This window comes from Felis catus, chromosome C1 (assembly GCF_018350175.1).
Source record: "Felis catus isolate Fca126 chromosome C1, F.catus_Fca126_mat1.0, whole genome shotgun sequence".
Taxonomy (NCBI): domain Eukaryota; kingdom Metazoa; phylum Chordata; class Mammalia; order Carnivora; family Felidae; genus Felis; species Felis catus.
The window spans coordinates 99294489-99310664 of NC_058375.1; the positions used below are offsets into that span (position 1 = coordinate 99294489).

General features: G+C 46.3%; 1 long non-coding RNA gene across 2 annotated transcripts in view; it reads left to right on the plus strand.

Annotated features, from left to right (window-relative positions):
- LOC123379017 overlaps positions 1-16176 on the plus strand; it is a 60842-nt gene that overhangs the window by 15051 nt on the left and 29615 nt on the right. For both annotated transcript variants that reach the window (XR_006582919.1, XR_006582920.1), the window contains exon 3: positions 11608-11671. This is a non-coding gene — a long non-coding RNA (uncharacterized LOC123379017). The remainder of the gene's footprint in view (positions 1-11607; positions 11672-16176) is intronic.

Sequence of the window (16176 nt, forward strand, 5' to 3'; positions counted from 1 at the left end):
TGGGTCCCTCCAGCCCGCAACGTTGTGTTGCATCTTGTGTTGCATCTCCTGTGAATGCTGGCACCAGTGTTCTCACAGCATCCTGACTTCCCTTCACGAAACGCAGCCCTCTGTGCTGAAACGGCTGCTTCTGTGCCTTCCCCATTTTGCCACCTCGAGAGCGAGTGCTGGTTCTTGCGTGGGTTTGTGTTCCAGGACCCAGCCTACTGCCTGCGCAGAATAGGTCCCAGGAAACCCGCTGGAGAGTCACCGGCCACTAGCGGAGGGTGCAGACTCCAGGGCCAGGACTGTCCTGTGCCCCAGTCCTTCCCCCGTGGCTCTGCTTGCCTGGGGCTGCAGCCAAGACAGACCAGTGACAGACCTGAAGCCAGGCTCAGAGGGCAGGGCTTGGCCTTTCCCTCCGCATCAGCTGCTGGACAGCAACACGACAAGAGATAATCTCTCTCTCCAAGGCCATAAATGCTGCGGCAAAGCCCCACGTTCCTCCTATTGTTGGGGCTTTCCTGTTTTCAGCCCCTGAAGATGCCACATGGGGGGAACAGGGCTTTTCAGCAGGTGGATTCTTTCCAGCCTTGGGCACGGCTCTGCTCTGGGTGGTGTATTTATTTGAACTCCTTTGGCAAATTACACCTCCCAGAGGCCTGCGGACTCGCAGCCAAGGCTGATTTCTCTGGGGAAAGATAGCACCTTACAGAGTCAATAGGGAGGCTCTGTTCCCTGAGCAGAAAGACACTTTTAACAACAGCTAATGTTTTATTCTGTCGAGGTCACAAAAGCCTCTGTAGCCAAAAGGGCGCGAAGGGGAGGAAGAAGTAACCTTGAACTCGAGAAAGAAAAAGAAAATCGCTAGAGTTTGTAGATCCCGGTGATCTCCCGAGCCAGTCCCAATCCCAGCAACAGCAAATGTGGAATCTACCCATTGCTTCTCTTATCAGCACCTTTATGCTTGCTATGACTACAGAAGGGTCAAGCCTGTGCTATTTCCCCTTTTCTCACTCCCTTCTTTCGGGCTCTCTCCTGCCTTTCTTTTTTTCACCCTCTTCTCTCCATTTCCTCTTGCTTTTGTTTATAATCCGTCTCCCAAAACATGCACACATGTGCACGCACACACACAGACACCCGGTTCCAAACAGCTCTCCCCATGCTCAAAACTTTTTGAAGCGTTATGTTCTATTTTTTAACATATTAGGATATTGTTTTCTTCTCCATAATTTATTTCTGATGTCATGTGAATATACTTGAAACCACTGACGAGCAAATATCGTTGACATTTCAAGAAGACGTTCCTTGTTTGTCCTGTGGCTCCTTGGGGCATCACTGAGCACTCCCAGGGGCACCTGTACCTTGTTTGAGAAACATAAATCTATAAATCCCTGCATTTTTTTTTTTTAATTTGCAAGCCCGCCAACTCACCATCCATAATATAGGTGACACGTTCACATTTGGTTTAGGTGTTATTGAATTGCCCCAGATGGTGGAAATGTTAGCAACCGTAGGGATCATCAAGTATGGTTGGCCCATCTGGGGCACAGAAAGGGTAAATAACTGTCCTAAGGCCCCAGAGCAAGTTGGTGGTAGAGTTGGGACTTGTCCCCAGGTGTCCTTTCAGTCAGAACATTTCCATTCTTCCCTATCTTCCTTCTTTGATGTTTTGGAAGATCCCACTGTGTTCTAAAATTATATAATTCAAAATAAGGGCATAGAAGTTAATCCCTGTGCCCTTTTCAACCTACCTTCTCTTCTTGAATTCATTCCTCCTTATCACTACCCTTTGTCGACAGATCCCAAGCAGCTTTAATCCTGTCTTCAAGACTGCATTTAGGTCCTAGACAAGTTGAGTTAGTTAATACCCTGAATAAATCGAATCACTTTTTCCATAGGATTATTTGTTGGTGGTGGGACTTACACTATTCGCTCAAGTATCACTTTTAGTGAGATACACTCTTCCTCCAAAACCTGCAGTGGCTCCCCATTACCTATGGCATCAAAACCTTCCCCACCTCCTTCATCCACTGCTGTGGGATCCGGGCACCCAGGCTGGGGACACCGTGTTACTGCAGAGGGTAGGTCCGTCCCTATTTGGCCCTTGACACATGATTTGAAGACAAACAGGGTATTCCCAACAAGGGAAGAAGTGCTTGCTAGGGAAGCAGGGAAGGGGGTAGACGGGTGAGTGCAGTAGGTGCCCTGGGAGAGGGTCCTTAGCAATCCAATTCCAGTTTCCCCATAACCTCAGTGTACCCCATCCTCTTTTCCCTCGTCATTGGCTCCTTTTCTCCTCGCGTGATGTGCCGGCAGCCACTCGACCTATGCCCGTGCATTCCTCAAGTCCTCACGTCTCCTCCCGAGAGGGTCCCCTACCCCTGGACTCTTCCCCTCCAGTCTGCTCACCACGCAGCTGCCAGAAGCAACTCCATCTTCTCTGTTCCCTGTGCGACTGTCTTCTGCCTCCTGCTTCATCCGTGGAGTCCAAATGCCTCAGTCTGCCCTCCAGAGTCTTTTAGTTACCATCCTATCCCTAACGACTTCATTTGCTGCTGTTCCTTCGCGTGGCATCCTCCGTGAACGAAATAAATGCCTCTCACGCAGAGCAGAGGGCCCAGCCCTGGGGGGGGTGCGGGAGATCGGAAGAGGTGACCCCCGGGGGGCTAACGAGGGCTCATGGAAAGTAGACTCTACCACTCTCTAAAGTCGCTTCTTTCTTTGATAGGGGCTATCAACCCATTAGATCAAAGGGTTGACATATACATGGCATAACTTGTTTTCAACAGAGATGATTTTCTTCTTAATAATTTCCTACACAAGATGGGCGAGGCTGGGTGGGCCAGCTGTCACGTGCTCCCACTTACCTGGCCTGTGACCGTAGCAGCTAGGATAAATGTTAAGCTGTGATGGCAAAGAGAACCCCAAATTACAGTGGGAGAAGGAAGGGTCACCTGACAGTCTGGGTGGCCCCGGCCGTCAGGGCAGCCCTGTCCCGTGACATCAGTCAAGCACCCAGGTTTCTTCCACTTTTCTGTTGTCTTTGCCTGCAACTCCACAGCCACATTCCCGCCAGCAGGAAAGGGAAACAAGAATGTGAAGAGAGAGCAAATGCCGTCGTGGGGGATTGAATTGGAGTTTGCCCACGTGGCCCCCATTCAGAGCCCACTGACCAGAGGCTAATCACCTGACGGAGATGCAAGGGAAACTGAGGAATGTAGTTTCTTGATGGGTACCATGTGCTCAGCCAAAACTCAGCAGGGATGAGGAAGGTCTTCATTAAAAGGAAGAAGGGGAGGGGCGCCTGGGTGGCGCAGTCGGTTAAGCGTCCGACTTCAGCCAGGTCACGATCTCGCGGTCCGTGAGTTCGAGCCCCGCGTCAGGCTCTGGGCTGATGGCTCGGAGCCTGGAGCCTGTTTCCGATGCTGTGTCTCCCTCTCTCTCTGCCCCTCCCCTGTTCATGCTCTGTTTCTCTCTGTCCCAAAAATAAAAAACATTGAAAAAAAAATTTAAAAAAAAAGGAAGAAGGGGAGAGGATATCTAGCAGGGTGTATAACAGCCTCTGCCACAGTAACTTCTCCTCTTTAGCCCCCACATCCCCACCTGTTACACAAGGGCAGGAATTTCACCCTCCCGATCACACAGAGCTATCTGGAGGAGAAAATAAAATTGGACACATGAGGGCTTAGGAATATGTTTTTTTAAGATTTTTTTTTTAAAGTGCTGTGCTAGAATGCAAAGTTCAACAGCCATTTAAAAAACCAATCCGGGGCGCCTGGGTGGCTCAGTCGGTTAAGCGTCCGACTTCAGCCAGGTCACGATCTCGCGGTCCGTGAGTTCGAGCCCCGCGTCAGGCTCTGGGCTGATGGCTCGGAGCCTGGAGCCTGTTTCCGATGCTGTGTCTCCCTCTCTCTCTGCCCCTCCCCTGTTCATGCTCTGTCTCTTTCTGTCTCAAAAATACATAAAACGTTAAAAAAATTAAAAAAAAAAACAAAAACAATCCGTTGGGGCACCTGGGTGGCTCAGTTGGTTGAACGTCCGACTCTTGATTTCAGCTCAGGTCACGATCTCGTGGTTGTGGTATGAAGCCCCACGTGGGGCTCCACACCAAACATGGAGCCTGCTTGGGATTCCCTCTCTCCCTCTCTCTCTCTCTGCCCCTCCCCCACTAGCACACATGCACACTCTCTCTCTCTAAAATAACAATGACAACAGCAACCAAAAACCAATCTGTCAGTGTCATAAGGTTAGACACACACCTGCCATATGATGGAACAACGCCCCACTCCTATGTATTTGCCTAAGACAAATAAAAAGTTACTTTCACACAAAAACCTGTATACATAAGTTAATAGTGGCTTATTCATGGAAACAACCCAAATGGGTAAAGAAACCATGGGGTAACACCCATAGGACGAAATACTACTTACTCAGCAATAAAAAGGAATGAGTCGCTAAATACGTGAAGTTAGGTGAGTCCCCATGCATTTTGGTAAGCGACATAAGCCAGACTCAAAAGGCTTCATGCTGTATTATTCAGCTTATATGACATTCTGGAAAAAGTAAAACTTTTAGGGGTGGAAAACAGATGAGAGATCGCTGGGGCGGGGGTGGGCATTGAATGAGTGATTGCCACCTCTTTGGGATGGGAAGCTGACCACAGAGGAGCCTCAGGGAACGGGGTGGGGGTGGGGGTGCAACTGTCGGATCTTCTTCATCCTGGCGCTTACACAGCTGTGTGTGTTTGTCGAAACTCAGAGCTGTCCGCTAAAAAGGGCACATTTTGTTCCTTAATTTATACCTTGATAAACTTGACCAAATCAAGTGCTATTCTAATGCAAACTATTATTAAGAATCATCTGCCGGGGCGCCTGGGTGGCTCAGTTGGTTGAGCGTCTGACTTCGGCTCAGGTCGTGATCTCACAGTCTGTGAGTTCGAGCCCCGCGTCGGGCTCTGTGCTGACAGGTCAGAGCCTGGAGCCTGCTTCGGATTCTGCGTCTCCCTCTCTCTCTGCCCCTCCCCACTCATGTTCTGTCTCTGTCTCAGAAATAAACATTTAAAAAAATTTTTAAAAAAAGAATCATCTACCTAACAGCTCCAATAATGACTTAAGTTCACACTGGGTGACATAATGTAGTTCACAGCTTTCTTATACGTCATCTCAAATGAGCCCCAGAGAGGCCCTAGGAGGTGGCAGGGCCAGCCTCTTGTCTTCACCAGATGATGCTCAGAGTATTTCAACTATTTGATAATGTCACGTAGCCAACGGGTGACACCACTGCCACTTTAGCTTTCTAAATTTTGTTCTTTCTTCTTTGAAGGCCATCATGCTGTTTAGGAGTTTTGAATAGTATCAGATAAAGACCGAACATTAAAACAATAAAATAAAAATCTCCCCGTTGGGAGCAGGAACAATATAAGACCCAGGGATTTTTTTTTAAACTCCCGATCTGCCCGTCCCTAGTGTTCTAAGCAGGATCCTCTGAAGCCTTTCTGTCCCAGTGAAGGCTGCGGTCCCCTCCCTGGGGACCCCCTGTGACTCAGGCCGCAGGACGGGACCTCTCTGGCTGTGGGAAGACAACACCAAGACTTGACCACTTCCAGAAATTGGCTCCCTTGCAGGTTGCCAATAGTACCCTTCCCACAAGGCCATGGAAGGAGTAGACCCAGCCACTAGAGCCCCATGCCAGGATAAACAGCAGAAAAAGTAGGATGATGAGACCCGCCTAATCAAGGCTATTTGGGGACCCAGGTGCAGGCGCCGCGCGCTTAACTACTTCTTTTGTCTTCATCTGTGCATCAGAAAGATCACCCACAACCTGGCCAATTCGTGGCTGTCTCTTTCCATAGCTTCGCAGCCACTAATATCTGTATCGCACATTAGAATGAAGCGTCTTCGCAGGTGTGCAGTGGTTTGCTTCTCCTTACAGAGAAAATCACATGCCCATCTTATCTGCAGGTGAGAAATAAAGACCCATAGAGCCAAGCTAACCGTAGCTGCGTAAATCAAGCTGGGCTAAGATCCAGCTAACAATTGGTGGAGCAGGACTTGGACCCATCTCACTTACGCGTCCAAAGTCCACATGCTTTTTCTCACCTCACTCTGCCTCTTATCTTACCCCCAGCTGCTTTCTATTGTACCCCCCCCCCCCCTCACTTGCCCACACCAAGCACACGGGTTGGGGAAGCATCACGAGCATGTTGCCCATGGTAGTGAATCAAATGGTTCAGGGTGTGCTACCAAACAGCTCCTCAATGGCAACTGTTTCTAGTAATGTACTTGTCGTGGGGCGCCTGGGTGGCTCAGTCAGTTAAGCGTCTGGCTCTTGATCTTGGCACAGGGCGGGATCTCACAGTTTGTGAGTTCGAGCCCTGTGTGGGGCTCTGCACTGACAGTGGGGAGCTTGCTTGGGATTCTCTGTCTCCCTCTCTCTCTGCCCCTCTCCCACTGGCTAGCTCTCTCTCTCTCTCTCTCTCTCTCTCTCTTAAAACTAAATAAACATAAAAAGTGTTTAAAAATAATGTACCTGTCATTCATGAATTTTTAAAAATGCTCTTCACCTATTTTGTCCATCCCCTCCCCCTGGCAACCACCAGTCTGTTCTCCGAATTTGAGTCTGTTTGTTCATTTGCTATTTTTTCGATTACACACAGAAGTAAAACCACATTGTATGTGTCTTTGTCTGACTTATTTCACTTAGCATAATACCCTTTAGCTCCAACTATGTTGTTGCAAATGGCAAGATTGCATTCTTTTTTATGGCTGATAATATTCCCAGTGTGTGTGTCTGTGTGTGTGTGTGTGTATGTCCATTAATTTATCAGTGGACACTTGGGCTGCTTCTATATCTTGGCTATTGTAAATAATTCTGTAATAAACATAGGGGTGCATATATACCTCTTCAAATCAGTGTTTTCATTTTCATTTTCCTTGGGTAAATACCCAGTAGTGGAATGATATGGTGTTTATGTTTTTAGTATTTTGTGGCACCTCCATGCTGTTTTCCACAGTAGCTGCACAAATTTACATCTCCATCACCAGTGCATGAGGGTTCCTTTTTCGCCCAATCCCTGACAACACTTGTTATTTCCTGTGTGTTTGATACCAGCCATTCTGACGGGTGTGAGGTGATATCTCATGGTGGTTTTGAATTGCATTTATCCAAAGATGAGTGATGTTGAACATCTTTTCATGTGTCTGTTGACCATTTTTTTAAAACTGATTGTTTTGAGTTGTATACGTTCTTTATATATCTTGGATATTAACCCTTTACTGGATATATAATTTGCAAATATCTTCTCCCATTGTGCAGGGTTCCTTTGCTTTTGTGATTGTTTCCTTTGCTGTGCAAAAGCCTTGTATTTCGGTATAGTCCCAATAGCTAATTTTGCCTTGCTTTTGTTTTCCTTTACTGAAGTGACATATTCATAAATGTGTTGTGGAAGGTGATGTCCAAGAAATTGCTGCCTGTGTTTTCCTTTAGGAGTTTTATGGCTTCAGGTCTCACATTTAGGTCTTTCATCCATTCTCAGTTTATTTTTGTGTTACAGTGTAAGAAAGTGGTCCGGTTTCATTCTTCTGCATGTAGTTTTCCAGTTTTGATGACACCATTTATTAAGATTGTCTTTCCCCCATTGCATAATCTTGCCTTCTGTCTCAGAGATTGATTGACCATATAAGTGTGGATTTATTTCTGAGCTCTCTGTCCTGACCCATTGATCTGTGTATCTACTATTTGTGCTAGTACCATACTGTTTTGATTACTAAAGCTTTGTGGTATATCTTGAAATTTAGGATTGTAATATGTTAAGCTTTGCTCTTTTTTCTCAAGATTGCTTTTGTTATTGGGGTCTCTTGTAGTTCCATATAAATATTAGGATTACTTACCCTAATTCTGTGAAAAATGCTATTGGTATTGTGATAGAGATTGCACTGAACCTGTAGATTGCTTGGAGTCGTGTGGACATTTAACAGTATTCATTCTTCCAGCCCATGAACACAATACATTCTTCCATTTGTTTGTGTCATCTTCATTTTCTTTCATCAGTGTCTTACAGTTTTCTGTGTATAACTCTTTCACCTCCTTGGTTAAATTTATTCCTAGGTACTTTATTCTTTTTGATACAATTGTAAACGGGATTGTTTTCTTAATTTCTCTTTCAGCTATTTCATTATTTGTCTATTGAAGCATGAAAGATTTTTATATATTAATTTCACATCCTGCAACTTCACTGAAGTCATTTTTTAGTTCTAATAGTTTTTTGATTCAGTCTTTAGGGCTTTCTATATGTAGTGTCATGTCATCTGTAAATAGTGAAAGTTCTACTTCTTCCTTACCAGTTTAGATGCCTTTTCTTTTTCTTGTCTGATTGCTATGGCTAAGGACTTCCAGTATTATATTGAATAAAAGTGGTAAGAGTGGACATCCTTGTGTTATTCTTGATCTTAGAGGAACAGCTTTCAGTTTTTTCCTCACTGAGCATGGTGTTAGCTGTGAATTTTTTCATATATGGCCTGTATTATGTCAAAGTATGTTTCCTCTAAACCCACTTTGTTGATAGTTTTCATCATAAACAGATGTTGTATTTTGTCAAAAACTTTTTCTGCCCCAAGGTGATCATATGGCTTTTATTCTTTTTCATTTGAATGTGATGTATAACATTGATTGATTTGCAAATATTGAACCACCCTTGCAGCCATGGAATAAATAGTATTTGATTATGATGAATGATTCTTTTAATGCATTATTGAATTCAGTTTGCTGATATTTTCTTCAGGATTTTAGATCCATGTTCATCAGGGATATCGTGCTGTAGCTTTTCTTTTCTTGTAGCATCTTTTTCTACCCTGATACAGGGTAATGCTATCCTAGTAGAATGAACTTGGAAGCTCTCCTTCCTTTTTTATTTTTTGGAATAGTTTGAGAATAGATATTAACTCTTCTTTAAATGCTTGGTCGAATTCACCTGTGAAGCCATTTGAACCTGGACTTTTGTTTGTTGGAAGTTTTTGATTACCAATTCAATTTTGATACTAGTAATTGATTCTAGTCAAATTTTCTATTTCTTCCTAAGTCAGTTTTGGAACATTGCATGTTTCTAGGAATTTATCTATTTCAGTTTGTTGGTATATAATTTTTCATAATATTCTTTTATAATTCTTTGTATTTCTATTGTGTTGGTTGTTTTTCCTTTTTATTTCTGATTTTATTTGTTTGAGTCCTCTTTTTTCTTAAAGGTTTACCAATTTTGTTTATCTTTTCAAAGAACCAACTCTTAGTTTCATTGATATTTTCTATTGTCTTTCTCTGTTTCTGCTCTGATCTTTATTATGTCCTTCCTTCTACTAGCATTGGGTTTTGTTTCTTCTTCTTTGTCTAGCTCCTTCAGGTGTAAGGTTAGGTTGTTTATTTGAGATTTTTATTGTTTCTTGAGTTAGGTATGTATCCTCTTAGATCTGCTTTTGTTGTGTCCCAAAGATTTTGAACCATTGTGTTTTAATTTTCACTTGTCTCCATTTATTTTTTTTATTTCCTCTTTGATTTCTTTGTTGACATGTTGGTTGTTTAGTATCATGTTGTTTAGCCTCCTTGTGTACGTATTTATTTATTCCAATTTCTCTTATAGTTGATTTCTAGTTTCACACTGTTGTGTTCAGAAAAGATGCTTGATATGATTTCAATTTTCTTAGATTCACCGAGACTTGCTTTCTGGTCTCCCATGTGACCTATCCTGGAGAATGTTCTATGTGCGCTTAAGCGCACTCGTGAATCTCGTGAATCTTCTAAACCAATTTGTATTTATTTATTTAAACCCATTAAATTTTTTGGAGGAAGTAAGTTCTTCTGAGTATTACCATGCCCCCTACAAAATGATATTTCTTTTTTTATTTCTCTTGACCTGACCGCTCCCAAATGGCAATAATTGTTCCCTATTCCTACTCTTTTGGGCTCTGTGAGCGAATCATTCTAGTCATGCCTTCACAATTTCATGCATGCTCTGCTCCACCGCAGCATTTGGTTTCTTGTGGGTTCGCCTTGGCCCTTGTCCACAGAGTAATTTTGCCAGGAAGACCTCAGTGTCTTTTCAGTGTGGTCCCCAGGGCACAGACTTCAGCATTGAACTGGGTGCCGGCGCTTAGGGAAGACTTTTGCAGGGTTTGCAAGGCAGAAGATAATGATGTGTCCCTTTAATTAAGGATTTTGCTTTCTCAAAAGAGAAGGGGTATAAGCTGTGACATCTGTTTTATTCTTCAAAACCTGCCTCCTGTCACATTGCATTTCTTCTGCGTTCACTGTTTTCCAACACCTCACCCCAAATAACCCTGTTCCGTTTACCCTCCTGCAGGCTGGGGCAGCCCCCCCCCCTCCTCCCAGCGCGCATGAGTGTTGGAGCTTCCTCGCTGCCTAATTACCTGCCCTGTGGAAGCCAGGAGGGGACCAGCCGCAGCTGGAGCCCAGCTGTAGGGAGATGGAATATTAAGACATTTTCCTTTCTTCCGAGTCCTTGTTAATTCTTCCTGGTGGTGATTAGCCAGTTATTTTTAGCTCCCTCTAAGCTTCCTGGTTAGTATTCAGGGCTGGTTTAGACCGCACAGAGGCACACTCAACATGTTCATGCTCCAATTTCATTTGGTCTCACTGAAGTGAATAAAATGAATTTGCAGGGTGGCCCATCCCCCAGCCTCCCCGGGTGCACCCTCTCCTGCTGCTCCCCGAACTGTTGGTTCCTGTCGCAAGGGCCTGCCGCCCTGGGGCCGGGGACAAAGTCTTGCAGGAGGGATCTGGAAAATGAGCAGTTTGGAAGCCATTGAGGAGATAGAAAGAGCACTGCACCAGGAATGAGGAAACCGAGGTTTTAGTCTGGACTTTGTCACCAGCTAGCTGTGTAACAGCCGGCAAGGTACCTGCCACCGGTAAGATAGTGTGGCTGGACCAATCAGCTCGTAAGTCCTTTCCGGGACTAAGATACTATTGATTCAGCAAGTCTAAAACAGTAGCTGAACACGAAGAAGCCTGTGTGCAAACATCTGGAAAGTGGGAGGGATGCGTGTGCCTTTTTCTTTCTTTCTTTGGTCCATCTGGCTTCCCTTTTCCAGAGCTCGTTCTTAAATGAAGGGTTGTTCTCACTCCACGACCCCGCCTCAGGCTCCTCCCTCTCCACAGTAACCCCTGGCGTTCGTTGTCTCCCAAAGAACTCCCAGAGGTTCTGGGCCTGCTCAGAAGCCACTGTAGGTGCAGCAGAAAAGGACATCTGGGGAGATTTGGGCCCCTCGGTGCAATCTTGCTAACAAGAAGGAAGAGGCCACCAGGTTTGAGAAAGCAATCCAATTCCACTCCATTTAACCAGCCTGGGAATGATCAATTCTAAATGATGGCTCTTCATATACTTCCTCAAGCAAATACTGACTCTCAGCCAGTTCAAAGGGTACGTGCAGAGCCATTTTCCCAGCAATTCACTTGTTTTGGTGCAGGGGACAGAGCCAGCCCTCCCCCAGGATGCTTTTCCTCCTTTCCTCATTTGTAACAGGGGGCTAACACCCGCTAGGCTACGTGTCATAGGATGAAATATCATGAATTCATAGACATCATTTGGCCCAGAGCCTTGTACACCGTCTTTTACAGATTGAAACTTGAGAACTGCAGGAGGAGGCTCAAGCTCAGGCTCGCACAAGCTCGCAACGGAAGGGTGAGTCTGAGCTCTCAGCCACATACACGTACAAACGCCGCTTCTGAACGGGGAGATGTGATTTTTGCGCGTGTACATCCTTGAGGGCTGCACTCACTGAAAACGTTCCCCTGAACCCTGCACAAAGTAGATTTTAAGAGAGATGTTGTTGATCCTCAGGACTATCCCCAGTCCCTTCTCACACCTTTAGTACCTTCGTAACCAGCCACGTGTCCTGACTGTCACATCTCTGGTGCAGCAGCTGGTGACAAACCTCTCTACATCCCGAACACAGTTCTGTGTTACCCCCCATCTCATTCGCCAGCCCATGGATTGGTGTATCTGTGCAAGCCACACTGGCTATGGACCCCACATATATTGGTTCCTCCGGCTCCCTTCCAGTCAAAGCCCCAAGCCCTTCACTGCCCCCCCCGCCCCCCCCCCCCCGCCATGTTGCTGTTGAGAGCTAGGTTCACAAGCACCTCTTGGCCCCTCTGGCCAGGCTTCCTTGAGGGCGTAGCCCTCACGGGACTGACCTCTGGCTTCTCCACGACCGGGTCATAGTATGAAGGTTACTTCTGCAGTAAGTCGGGAGCATAACAGGCAGAGGGGGCCAGTCAAGCATCGCTAACCTGTAGCCGTGAGGCGCACACGGGGGTGCATGTGGGTTCACCTTTAAAAGGCCTCTTCTGCTAGGGCCGTGCCTTGATTGACTAGTGATCCCTCGGGGTGCATTTAAGATACTTCAAGTAGTACAGGCTGGCTGCCTCTGCAAGCTTGGGTCGGGCAGGACCGGTCCTCTCCAGCTGGGATCCGGGACAGCCTACCCTGCCTTACCTCCCGCTCGGTCCCAAACAGGGGCTCCGCCCAGCCGCTGCAGGGGGAGAGATCTGGAAACTGCTGTTGTTTGCACACAAGGCCAGGCGAAGCCAAGCCCAATGCATCATCTTTTAATGGCTCTCTCTGCAAGCAGGTCTTACTTAAAGGGACCTCCAGCTGGTCAACCCTTGCCCCTCAGTCTCTGAGTTTGGGACTAGAAGGAAACTCTTGTAAATCTCCTAATGCTCGGAACCACGCATTTTATTGTAATCATAAACGGCACCCAATGCCACAGCAGGTGCACCTGGGCACTTGGTTAAATAATAAATGCAATCTGTTTCCCAGTCACCCAGCCCAACAGGCCCTGAGTAGCAGGGGGAGGAGCAGCAGAGCAGAAGCCAAGGGTTGTATTGCCGCGAGAGAATCAGAGAGGGAGCGTTCTCACATTGGGCTCAGAGCGTGGATGTCGATGCACACGGCAATTCTTCCACATTTATGTGGGGCCCGGTTCAAATACCCATTTTCTGGCCGTGTGCTCTCGGGCAGGTTGCTTAATCGTTCTGAGCCTGTTTTCTCAACCGGGAGACAAAAGCGCTTAATCCTGATGAGCAAATGAATGACGGGGACCTGGGCTCCCTCTGCCAGGATTCTGCCCCTCCCCTCGGGTGGCGTTGGAAAAATCTGCCCCTTAGGTCGGTCCTTGGTCAAAAAAGCCCCTAAGGCCAGGGAGAAAACAGAGTTACGGCCCACCTCACACCCACAAGGAGGGCTTCTCTCAGAAAAACAGAAAATAGGGATCGACGAGGACGTGGAAACATTGGAACCCACGTGCAGTGTTGGTGAAGACGTCCAATGGTGCAGCCACCGTGGAAAACAGTATGACAGCTCACCAGGACATTTAAAATAGAATTACGGTACGATCCAGTAATTCTGCTTCTGGGTACATGGGTTCCCCCCACTATCCGAAAGGAGTGTTCCTATGAAAACTTTCACAAGCTGAAATGGCATAAAGCAAAGAGGTCATTACCATTAACTTACATGGAAAAGTGTCTGGTGTTCCCAGATCCAAAAAGTAACCTCTCTTAGGCGTTTCTGAGAACATAGGATACACCTTGCTAACGGATGCACGGAATAAAACGAGATGCATCACAGATGCTCACAGACACAGTTCAAGGCTATGGTGGCTTGGGACAGAGGTCTGAGCACAGTTCCCAGGGGAGGAGATTGGAGGGGCCGCCCTTGCTGCTGGTGGGTGAGCTGCCTCTATAGAGGCTTGTTGCAAAACAAACGCTGAATGCTAGTTTGGCTTTTCACCTCTTTTCACAAAAGTGAAACTCCCCTTTGGATTTCTTTGCCTAGCAAAAATGGGTATTTGTAAAAGTAAAGTGGGCCAATGTAAAGTTTCAACAAGCGGGGGAATACCTGGTTACACAAAAGAGTTGAAACCAGGGTCTTGAAGAGATGTTTGTGCACCCATATTCATAGCAACAGTAGTCATGACAGCCCAAAGTAGAAGTAACCCAACTGGCTGTTGACGATGAATGGATAAACAAGATGGGGTGTATGCGTCTATTGGAATATTACTCGGCCTTAAAAGGGAAGGAAATTCTGGCTACAACACAGATGAAAGTTGAGGACATTATGCTAAGTGGATAAGCCAGTTACAAAAAGACAGATATTGTCTGAGTCCCCTTTAAAGATGTACCTGGGGTAGTCAAGTTCATAGAGACATAAAGTAGAATGATGGTTACCTGGTTTCCAGGGGGTGGGAAAGGAAAGATTGGGGAGTGGCTTAATTGATATCAAGTTTTAGGGTTTTTAAAAAAATTTTTAATGTTCATTTATTTTTGAGAGAGAGAGAGATTGATTGAGAGCGAGTCGGGGAGGAGCAGAGAGAGGGAGACACAGAATCCGAAGCAGGCTCCAGGCTCTAAGCTGCCAGCACAGAGCCCAACGCAGGGCTCGAACTCATGGACCGCGAGATCATGACTTGAGCTGAAGTCAGACACCTAACCGACTGAGCCACCCAGGCGCCCCATATAGAGTTTTAGTTTTGCAAGACGAAAGAGTTCTGGAGATTGGTGTCGCAATGATGTGAAATGCAATTCACGCAACTGAACTATACGTTTCAAGATGAGTAAGGGTCATTTCAATGTTTGGTGAATTTCATCAGAGAGACAGACTGAGTTAAAGTTATGGAGCAAACTAATAAAGATTAGTTAATAAATCTTAACATCATTAATAAATGATGTTACAACGAAAAACAAAACAAAAACAGAAACACCCACAATAGAAAGAAAGTGATGGAGCAAAGAGGTAGTGATGGTGGTGACTGGGAACAGATTCTTCCAGACAAGATGGGCACTAGACTGATGCCCTCATCATTCCAGACTGGGCTTGGTGGTCAGTGGCCAGCTTTGTTGGCCGAGTTTCGGCCTCCGTTCTGGAGTCTGCAGATGAAACAGGGTGCGTGTGTGTGTGAAAATGCCGACCTTCGATTTGTTTTACTTTCTCTACAGGTAGATAGTAATAAAAATTGCAATATTAAATGTTACTGAGCCTTGACCTGTGCTTTGTATATGTCACCACCTTCAATTTTCCCAGCAGTCAAAGGAAGTAGGTGTTACTACCCTTAATTTACAAGCAAAGGAAGCAAAGTTCAGGGGACTGAGTAAGAATGGCAGGAGTTATGTAAGCCACCAGCGAGTGCTGGGCACGTAGTTTGGGTGGCCGTGATGGTGTGTGCTGGGCACTGGGGACACAGGTGTGCCTGGAGCTTCCGTGTGGTCTCTGGGGGCCCCCAGGACCACTGAGGAGACATACACAATGACAGAGGCTCAAAGTAGAGTCTTGATGTTACGGAAGGGGCATCACAGAGACTCTGGAGTTCATGCAAAGAGGAGGACACTGAATTGGCAGAAAAGGGAGACGTGAAGGAGGCTGAAACTCTAGGAGACAGGAGGTGAATAGTAGATTTAAATAAAAAAAAACAGTATTCATTCAGGGGAAAGTGAAGCACGGTCGCAAACACAATTTCCTAATGTGGGTAAAAGGTTGGGGGAGACCTTCTGCAGGGATTGCTACTGTAAGCACATTTATGCCCACGTAATAATTGCTAAGATTTATTGAGCCCTGATTGTGCGCCAGGCCCTAGTCTAAGTTCTCTATGTCCAGTAGTGCATTTGGCCCCCACCACCACCCTACGAGGTGGGTCTTACTCATTGTACTCATTTTGCCCATGGAGAAACTAAGGGCTCAGAGAAGTGAGGTGACGTAGTCCCCCATCATGGAGCCAGCAGAGCCAGGATCTGGACCCACGATCCAGAACACGAACACCCAGTTCCCACTCTGCCTGGTTTGGGGATACGGAGCGATCATCCAACCAAAATCATCGCATTCGGCCATGGACGTAAGCGCCAGTCGCGTGTAGTCAGAAATTAGTATTTCGCGACTTGGTTGCTGATGTTGGTGTTGAGTGCATCGCACGTGTTGCAGATGGCACAAAACGCCTACAGATGAACGCGAGGGGCTATAAGGGGCGGGGTGGGGGGGGCAGGTGTAGAACGGTAATGAAGCTGTCGTTTCCAACGGTAAATCGTGACTTCAGCCCTGTGTATCCTGTATTCACCGCAGAGCCAGCAGACATCATGAGGGGAGCTCACAGAGGTCAGGAGGACCTAAATTAGGCAGCAGGGAGTGTTTTCAAG